Below are 10,704 nucleotides of genomic sequence, written 5' to 3'. Positions count from 1 at the left end.
TCCTCGCTTTGTTTTATAAGGTAGTATCGGAGTCTCATTGTAGTCTTGTTGTACATTAGGAGAATTGTTCTTTCTTGTTTGAGGAAATATACTTTCAGTATCTTTGACTATATTAGAATTTTTTATATAATTTCAGAACTTCTATCTTTTTAATCTTTTTCCTATTTCTCATAGTCCATTATTGATTTATGTTCTAATCAATTACTAGATACTATTCCAAGAGTAGATTTTGTAACGCCCACATGGAGGTATATAATTTAATTTATGTTCTTATACCCTTAGTTAATTGTTGTTAAAGTTATTTTGAGAAAATGTGAAGAAAATGCCTTAAACTTGCATTAAGGGTAAAATGGTATTTTCACTCAAAATTAGTTGAAATTGTGGGGAGTGAAAAGTGTAACACCCCACTTGAGGTACGTAGTTAAGATTTGATGAATGGTTCGAATGTTTATCGATTTATCCTTAGTTGAGTCTGTATGTTGTTATTATTGTTTGGTTTATCCTTGGATGAAGAGGTGTATTGGTTTGGTTGAGTGTTTTTCTTGAAGGTTAGTATGATTTAGCAAAATTTTAGGGTTATAGTCTTCGCCGGGGCGAAGAAGTTTTGTCGCTGCGGCGAAGAGGGAGTGCTTCAACCCGGGTGGCCTCTGTGAGTTTTCGCAGAGGCGAAGAAAATAGCTTCGCCGCGGCGAAGACTCAGCTGAATGTTTCCCTTGAGTTTTTGAGATTTCTTTCTTTTGAGACTCAATGACCATTCTACCCCTTTTTAGCAGGAAAAGTGGGGAGTGAATTGTAAGGAAACTTCATGGAGAATAGTTTGATTGGGGTTGTGTTTGCAAAGAATGAAAGGTCTTAAATGGAATTTCAAAGAGTGAGTAAGGGTATTTTGGGAAAGAGTGGAGAAAAATATGTGATATTAAGGGTTAGCTTTAGAAACCCCTTCATTTTGCTTTCCCACCACCGCCTCTTTCATCCCTTATTTCTCTCAATTTTTCATCCAAGATTCCAAGGATTCTTGAAGAGCTTTTGACTAGAATTTGTTACAAATTGATCCTAAGTACTAAAAGGTAAGATTCCTTACCCTAGAAGCAAATTTTCATTTGTTGAAAGAATGGGATCCTTATTAAGTTTTGTATTGAAGGTTAAGAGAAAGTGTTAAGCCATCAAGAGTGGAGAGTTTAAGTGGGTTCTACTTGTGTCCAAGGTAAGTAAATTCATCTAAGTTGTGATTTACTTGATTGAATGATGTGTAGAGAGTTTTAGATCTATGATTAATGCTTGAATTGTTTATGTTGAAATGAGTTGATGAATTCATGAATGGGTTCAATGTTGTTACATGAAGGATTTTCCACCATGAGGAGGGTGGATTGTGTTGTGAAATTGTGGTAGAAGTATGGGTAGAATTAGAAGTAATTGAGAGGAATTTTTGAAGTGTGTTTCTCTTTGCAGGATGTGTGATGATTTAAAGGAGTTGAACTCCAATTTTGGATGGTTAAGAAAGAAATATGATTAAAGTTAGAATAGAGTTTATGTATGCACACATATTGTTTGATGAAATGCCTAAAAGAAGCATAAGTAGAATTAGAGAACCTTACCTTATGCAACGTAGCATATTTGCATGTCATGAATGCATATAAGGAAGATTTTAGGCATGAGTCATCCATATGCATATGTTTAATTGAGTAATTACATAAGAAAGAAATATGAGAAATGAGAAAGAAACACTCTATGAATAGAGATAAAGAAAAGAACAAATTCTCTTAGAGTAAAGAGAAAGAAAGAACTAGCACTAGAAGATAAAATGATTCTTAAGTGCTATAGAAAAGAAAAGAAACTAGATTGTGCGATGGGGAACTCGTGAGTATAGAGTTACCCTCATGTAAACCGTTATGAGAAAGAACGGTCTCCGCCATGAGAGAGCGGAATGCGTGTAAATCGCTATGATAAGGAGCGATCTCCGCCATGAGAGAGCGGAATGCATGTGATTCGTTATGAGAAAGACGGACTCCGCCATGAGAGAGCGGAATACACGTAAACCGCTATGAGAGAGAGGGAGCGGTTTCCGCCATGAGAAAGGCGGTATGAGATTGAGAAAAAGAAAAGAATAGAAAGAAAAGAAAAGAAAGAAAAATCAGATTTTGAATTAGAAATTTGATAAGAATACAAAGAGAATTGATGAGTAATGCACGGGGATGATAGCATAAGAGACTGTTTTACTTACTGGGCATCTTTGTGCTCACTCCGTTGTTTTCTTTGTTGTATAGGAAATAGGTGAGGACTTGGTCGGATGGACGTCGGCAAGCGGGGAGATTTGGCTGCACTATCCCTTGTTTCATTTTGTTTCGAAAGTCCTTGTACATATGATGTTTTGTTTTGTAACGAATGTGATTACTAAGTAAAGGAAATTTTTGGGCCCAACTTGTTTTGATAAATATGCTATCTTTTTATAATCGATATTACGAATCTGGTAGAAAGAAAGTAGTTGTTACAAAAAGAGATATAATTTCATGGAGAACGCAATAAATATGAGGGCATTATGGTAATTTACTAAGGGACATAGATGGAATTTTAAAGGAAGTGCAAGGGCAAAATGGGAATATATATATATTTTATGTTATATCAAATTGAAGAGTGAAACCCTAGCCACTCTCACCCATTTTCACGCCACTTTCACCTCCATATTATCGCAAGTTCTTCAATTTGTCTTCAAAGGAAATTCATAGATTTTGGGTACTTTTGAGTGGATTTTCAATCCCAAGCATCTTTAAGTAAGATCGTTGCACTAAGAAGTGAGCTTTAATTTTTAAAGTGTTGAATTTTGATGATTTATGTTCATAGGATTTAAGAGAAAGGGAATTGGATCAAATAAGATTTTTAAAGTGTTTGATTGCTCTGATATGAGGTAAGTAAATCCTACCCTAAGTATGATTTAAGTTATGGTGTAGAGAATTTCTTTTATGTATACATATGTCTTATATGTAGAAATTGTTGATGGATTTGGTGTTGAATGATGATTATAACTTATCCATGAGTATTTGTGTTGGTGTATTGGATGTTTGATGAATGCTTGGATGAAATTTGGAAGAGTTGGAGTGAAAATTTTGGAGTGTCTATTTTGGGCAGATTTGGTGTTGAATATGGAGGAGGGTTTAATTCCTAACTTTTGGTGGCTAGAAAAGAGATAGAAATCTAACTAAATTAGAGTTACTTTATGCACATAAGTTGTTTGATGAAATGTCAAAGAGAAGTGTTTATATGAGTATGATTATGTGTTATATTGAGATGAGTTTGTTGATGGTAGAGAATGGCATGTTTGCATTCCATATTGCATAATTGCATGTAAACATGTGAATTGTAGATGGTAGAAATTTTTAATGTTTTTGCAAGTGATAGGTGAGTTGCGGTCACCTGGAACATCGCGCAGTGGATGGGTTGGGCTACACTGTCACGTTGCTATTTTGAGTATATTTTGTAAATATTTGTATATAAAGAAAAATTAAATATGGGCCCATACTTTGTTACTCGTATATATGTGTATTTTCTTATATATATTGTTAATGAGATTTATTAATTATTTTACGAGTATACTAGCTAGAAAGAAAGCATTACATTTTTGGTATCAGAGCAAAGGTTTTGGGATTTGATAGTGTGCCTCTCCTGCCACGTTGATGTTTCGTAGCCGACCGTTGTAAGTTAATTCTTTCCTTACTTATAGTCGATGAGTGAATTGAGTTGACTAAGAGTGTTGGTTTATGTAGATGAAATGTAGAACCCGAGGAAGCAGTAGGAAGGAAATGAGCACGGGTGAACCTTCCAACCCTCCAGAATCTACTCCCCTTGTCCTCGATAAAGCGAGGATTCGTAATATTATACAGCAAGTCTTGGCAGAAAATTGGGGAGGCTCCGTACCTGAGAGAATTGAGACCCTGGTTATTGTACCGAGCCCCAGAGAGGAGAGAGAGAGGTCGGTACCCCCAGTAGTGCAGAATCGTATTGAGTTGATCTATGGGTTGCCTTGTCAACACCAGCCATCAGAATTTAGGGGTACTGTGGACCTAATAGTGGTAGATGAGTGGTTTAGATCAGTGGAGTGTACGACGGTACTTTTCCCTATGACAGACCGGGAGAAGATTCAGTATGCTAGTTTTTTATTTAGGGATGACGCCCATATATGGTAGGAATAGATGGAGGATACTCATGATACAACTTTGATGACCTGGGGAGATTTCAGGAGATTGTTTCAGGCAGAATATAGAACAGTTGATCAAGTCCATGAAAAGATTCAAGAGTTTATTAGTTTGCAAGAGGGGGCTAATTTAGTAAAAGAATATTCAGTGAAATTCAATACCCTGGCAAGGTTCGCACCATGAGTAGTGAGTACACCAAAGTTGAGCAGAGATAAATTCGTGCATGGTCTGAAACTAGAAATAGCCCAAGATGTGATGGCCGGTGCCCAGCCCCCTCAGACATAAAGTGAAACTTTGGAACGAGCTTTACGGCAGAAATATTTGTGAATAAGCTAACCCCAACAACTCCATCAGCAGTAGCCCCCAATGTTCCACCTCCTGCTCCACAGAGAGATAGAGCTGATGCCCCCACTAATAGAGAGGTGAGAAATAAGAAAAAGTTTCAACCCAAGAAGAACAGGAGGGATTGGCAGAATAAAAAGCCGAGAACTAGTGAAGTTCCCCAGTGCCAAAAGTGTGGAAGAAATCATTCTAGGGAGTGTCTTAGAGATTTGGGCCGAAATGTATGTTATAGATGCTGGCAGCCAGGGCATATGATGAAAGATTGTAAAGCCCCTCCTACACCTGCAGCGTAGACATCTAGAGGTACCAATGCTCAAGTGTTTACAGTAGCCCAGAGTGAAGCTGAAGCTAGCCTATCCACATTTACTGGTTAGTTCTTATTTCATTCCGTTCCTCTTTATGCATTAATTGATTCTGGAGCCACACATTCATTCATTACACATGGGATTTTAGAGAGATTAGATTTAAAACCTGTTAGAGCGGATTGTCCCATTAAGATAGAGTTAACAGATGGTGTTAGTGTAGTAACTCAAGAGATGCTTCCAAGGGAGTTCGTAGTGATCCATGGAAGGAAGTTGCTAGTGGATTTGATAGTGTTTGATATGCCTAATTTTGATGTTATTTTAGGCATGGATTTCCTGGGGAGGTTTGGAGTAGAGATTGATTGTCGGAGAAAGAAAGCAAGATTTAATCTTGATGATGGAGATAAGTTTAATTTTGGCGAGGGTCACCAGCTTAGTATGTTAATCAGCAGTGTAAAGGCTAGAAAGATGTTAAGAAAAGGGTGCTCAGGGTATATTGCTCATGTAAGTCATACACTTTGGACTTTTCTCATAAACATAAGTCAAAACATAACCATGCATAATATAACATAGAACATATATGACTTATGAAATATTCATGTACATGGCATGCTTATTTGTTTTGTCTTTATACTTGACAGTTTCATTTGTCTTTGTTATCCGATCGGATTCATTTGAACCATTACCTTGTTCTTGGTCGTCACCTCAAAGGACTCATGGTTTCCATAAGAATTCCATTCCTCTGATCTTGGTTTATAACTCAAGAGACTCATGGAATTCATTCTTTAACATTTCATAAATTTTTCATAAGACAACTAAATAAGCTATATGCATTACCATTATGAATGCAAATATATGGACTAACATATCCCATGCTCAATCATACTATATTCTCCTACTAAACTTCTTTACTTAATTCATTCAACTACTCATAAAATACAGGGAATTTCAGTAGTAAGATTATTCAGGGGTTTATTAGCATTAAAAACGAATGGGAATTTCCATTAAGAAGGTGAATGCCATATAGTTCGTCACTTTTCAAGCAATTTTTTCCTTATCTTTTGATTCGAATTTATTTTTGGCTAAAACATAAAAGTTTTAGATCTGTTTCTCACTTTGTAACACTTCAAGAATCAACTCAATCTGACTTATATAACTTCAGTTATGACTGATTCAGTGAAGCATGTATAGTATAAGTCCCAAAAAGCCAAATCCGAATTCTATTCATTTTAACCATGTCACCTTCATTTGCACATTCATATCATTTGCCATATCATTCTTAGTATAAAAGGCCATAAAAACCTCCCTTTTTACAGAACCAAAAAGTGCCAAAACATCGTCCAACTACAAATCTCTTAATTGGCATAATCATCCTCCATATGCACACATACACCAATCAACACACCCATTTAAACAATCCATAACCAAAACATAGCATCACACTCATATTAACATAAATAAATGTAAGTTTCATAAACCCTAGGTGTTATCAATTGTAGTCATAAGGGAGATTTTTTCCTTACCTTAGTATTCAAAGCACAAAGGTACTCCTCCTTGGCTCCAAAGTTTCACCTTTCTACCTTACACACATAACCACTTATGAATTTCTCTTTTAACTAAAAAATTCAGAAAAACTAGGGTTTTGAAACTCACCTTTAACCCTGAAATTGAAGTTCTTTAAGGGTGGATGGTGATCTCCTTTAAAAATCAACTTGAAATCCTAAGAAAATTTGAGAATAAAAGCTTGGATTAGTGGCTTTTATGGTGGATTTGAGAGATGAAGAAGAAGATGATGCACTTGGGGTGTAAAAGGCCGACTCCTCTCATTTAAAATCTTGTAAATATTTATTCCATTGTTCCCTAATGTGATTGGTCAATAAAAGTTAGATATAAGGGTCATTTGGCATAAATTTTTCATATAAGGGCATTTTGGTCATTTCTACCACAACATAAAGATAAGCACTCATTTAATGCCATTTGACTTCTTTAAAACACTTAAAAATTAAGCAATCCCTTTAGGTAAATGACTAACTTACCCTTAATGCACTTTTATGGATACTTATTTCATATGGATTTGTATGAAAAGACCATTATACCCTTGGTTACTGTTTACGCCATTTAACCATATCAATCAACTTTATGACCATTCTACCCTCATTACTCTTCAATGACATCACCCCTTACACTTTATAATGGCCACATCTCAAAATACATGTAAATTGACCATTTTACCCTTCCATTCAAAAAAAGAAAATTATTTGAAAAGGTAAATTTCATACCTTAGGGCATCGGAATAATAACGCGAGGTTTACAAATAGGTATCAGTCTACAATTAAGATGGCTCCTTATAAGGCTTTGTATGGTAGATGTTGTAGATCTCCACTACATTGGGATGAGATAGGCGAGAAAGATAAGTTGAATACAACTCTTGGGCCAGAACTAACTCAAAAAATGATAGAAGATGTCAAGTTAATCAGAAGTAGAATCAAACAAGCCCAAGACAGGCAGAAAAGCTATGCAGACTTGAAAAGGAAAGATGTTGAATTCGAAGTGGGTGGTAAAGTGTTTCTAAGAGTTGCCCTTTACAAACGGGTGATGCGTTTTGGTAGCAAGGGAAAGTTAGCACCGAGATACATTGGTTCCTTTGAAGTATTACAGCGAGTGAGAAAGGTAGCCTATAGGTTGGCTTTACCACCCAACATGGACAGACTACACAATGTATTTCATGTCTCGATGCTTAAGAAATATGTAAGTTATCCCTCCCATATATTAAGTGTAGAAGATATGGACTTAGAAGAAAATCTTGTGTATGAGGAGCGTCCAGTTCATATATTGGACAGGAAGATTAAAGAGCTCCGGAATAAGAGTATCCCTTTAGTGAAAGTCCTCTGGAGAAATCATAAAGTTGAAGAAGCGACATGGGAGGCGGAGCAAGATATGCAGAACCGTTACCCAGAGTTGTTTGTTCTTTTAAACTGAAAGTATATGTTCTAAGTATTTTAATGCAAAACTGTAAGTATGTCTCCCAACTGTTTTAAAGTTTTTTGTTAGATTAAATGATTGTTTTTGTTCGGCCAATTTATTTGAATGATTTATTGTGTTATTCCTTTCGAATGGGAAGTGTGTTCCTTGATATTTTTAACATGAATATTAATTAACTTTTGTTGTTTCTATTTTTTAGGTACAAATTTTTATACGGATGGATAATTGTTCCTTAACAATGTTAACACGAAGATTGATTACATTTTGTTATGTTTGTTTTCAGGGAAATTAGGATTTGTGTTTATTATTTTTTTGGTCGAGTCATTGATTCGGTGCATTTCTTCTGCCAACCGATCGATATAAAATGTGAATTCATTGATTTTGTTGATTTCATTTTACAGGTTGCAGGGAAAAATGTTGACGTGTTTATACAATGTCTAAAATGTTTTGTACCAAGTTGTGTTTATTAAGTCTTTGGTAAGTTCATTGATTTGGCATGTCTGTGGTTGCAATCAATTAGCATGAATTATATGCTCACTGATGTTTGCTGATTTTATTTTTTAGCTTACAATTCTAGCCTAACAGTGAGTATTTGTTGTTGGTATGTTCATGTGACGGGCAATTAGTTTTTCCTGTATTGTTGACGCTAAGTAACATTAAATGTTCATGGTCTATACTTTGTCTAAAGATTAAGCATTGTTTTTTCGGCCATGCTATCTGTTTGTTCTGGCCGATATATAACCATTTGTTTTGGGACTGTGCTACATGAAACATTTGTGGATTGGTTTATGTTAACAAGATTCGTGTGAGTGTTGTTTTTGCTAACTCTGTTATCAGCTTACACAATCGGTCCTCAACTATCATCGAATTGTGATATTCGGTGCACTGTTGTCATAGGGTGGTAAAATCTGATAGTAGTTGAGGTTCGATTTTGTGATTTATGAATGGAAAGTTATTGTATCAGGTTTGGTCATGGTGGACGTCAACGTTTCGTGCTGTCAGAGTGTCATGGTTGGTATCATAGCATGATGGTGATGGTGTTCAGAGATTTGGTTATTCCGGGTTCGGTGTTGCTAGATTGTGATGGTTGTTATTGTACAAGTTATCTTGCCTGCATGAACATTTGCGGTTTGGTGTTTGATGAAGTAAAGATTTGTTGGTTGTAGTCAATATATGGTGATTTTCATGTATTCCACTGTATGTGTCTAAATCATCTATGTATTTATTAATACTAAGGCAATATATCAAAGGTGTGTTTTCTGGATTGTGATATTTATGCAATGAATTACAACAAACGAGTTGCCAAGCAAATCATGCCGCCCAATTATGGATGATGATTTTTTACTCTTTTTGTCAGTATGTGTGCATTGCATTGGCATCAGGAAGGTCTAATCAATTTGAGGTTCTTATACTGTTTTCTAATTTGTAAGTTTAACAAAATATTTACTATCCTTTCCTATGGACTTGCACCAATGAAATATTCCTAAAGTGACCAATATAAGAACATATGGGATTGTATCACGGTATCCAATTCCTATCAAATCCATGGTTTGGCAGTGTTCCTAGAAAAGTTATAACAATTTATAAACGCTACCAATCATATTTTAATAATGGTTCCACAATGGAATGTAGATCTCAATGATACCTTATGGATAAATTGTGGATCGGTATCCACTCTATTACCATTTTGTAGCCAAATTGATGGTTTAATGGTGAAGTTATCAACCATAGCAGACTTTGAAGAATCATAATTATGAGCAATGGTTAGGCAATGGATTCCATAGTATTTGTTAGACAATTTTTTAAAGATGTCGAACTACAACATCAATTAAAAATTAAGTGCCTTAACATCTCTCTAAGTTGGTATTAGGCAAGCTGCCTAATACTTGTATAGGAATTGATGGAATTGTTTATCTTTCTGATATATCAAACTATCAAAATTTTTGTGTTTCTTAGATCATGGATAAGTATTCAAATTTATGGTTTAGCAATGTTCATAGAAAAGTTATAACAAATTATATTGCAATTAATTATATCCTCGGTATTTGCCATATATATAGGTACATTGCATTGGCATTCCAAAGATGTGCATTAATAAGCTAAATACCCATGCAGGTTATTCGCCATGTGGCATTGACAAGTCAATCAAATTGCTTTATCTTTACACATTGGATTGGTATTTATTGCTCCATCTATAAATATTAATTAGTTAAAACAATTGAGATCTGTATTAATAATTAATAATAATAATATTAGTGCATTGCATTGGCATTCCGAAGATGTGCATTAATAACAAGTACACAGGTGTATTGGATTGCTATTACTAATTGTGGTTTAATGACATTTGTCTAGGATTGCTATCTATAATTATATAGGTATATTGTATTGACATTGGAAAACTTTCTTCGTATTGAATTCTATTTAGTTGCGTTGGTATTCAAAAGGTCTAAATAAGGGGGAATAAAAGGGGCGCATGTTCAATTGTGTATCATCGCAATTTGTTAGTACAATTTTTTAAATATGCCGAATTATAATATTATCACAAAATGAAGTGGCTTAATTTCTCTTTGAGTTTATATCAGCAAATCTAATATTATATTAATAAAAAAATTGAAGCGGTCAATGTGTTTCTTTATTGAAGATTTTAGTATTAGTTTATAAATGATAAAGGTTATGATTTCCATTGTAAAAAAGCCTTTGCTGTGCTGTAATTGTACTGTTATGTGATACTTTCAATGTGATATTACTATTAATTGTCAAGATAACAGAATTTTGGTTTAATTATGGGTTAATGCACTTCCTTTTTGATTGATGTGTTCAATATTATGATGATGTTTGGTATTCTGATGTTTAATGTTGCTCTTAATGTAGTGTTTTTGTTATAGTGTTGA

The 10,704-nt window shown here is 34.8% G+C and overlaps 1 long non-coding RNA gene across 1 annotated transcript; it reads left to right on the top strand.

Moving 5' to 3' along the window:
• Window positions 1-978: 978 nt before the first annotated feature.
• On the top strand, window positions 979-2,408 carry LOC116117809. The gene is made up of 3 exons (XR_004126038.1): window positions 979-1,067; window positions 1,142-1,204; window positions 2,265-2,408. It is a non-coding gene; the product is annotated as an uncharacterized LOC116117809 (long non-coding RNA).
• Window positions 2,409-10,704: the final 8,296 nt, after the last annotated feature.

Source organism: Pistacia vera, unplaced genomic scaffold, assembly GCF_008641045.1.
Source record: "Pistacia vera cultivar Batoury unplaced genomic scaffold, PisVer_v2 Contig823, whole genome shotgun sequence".
NCBI lineage: Eukaryota > Viridiplantae > Streptophyta > Magnoliopsida > Sapindales > Anacardiaceae > Pistacia > Pistacia vera.
Note: the sequence above shows the minus strand (reverse complement) of the source record. Positions and strands in the feature narration are given on the sequence as shown.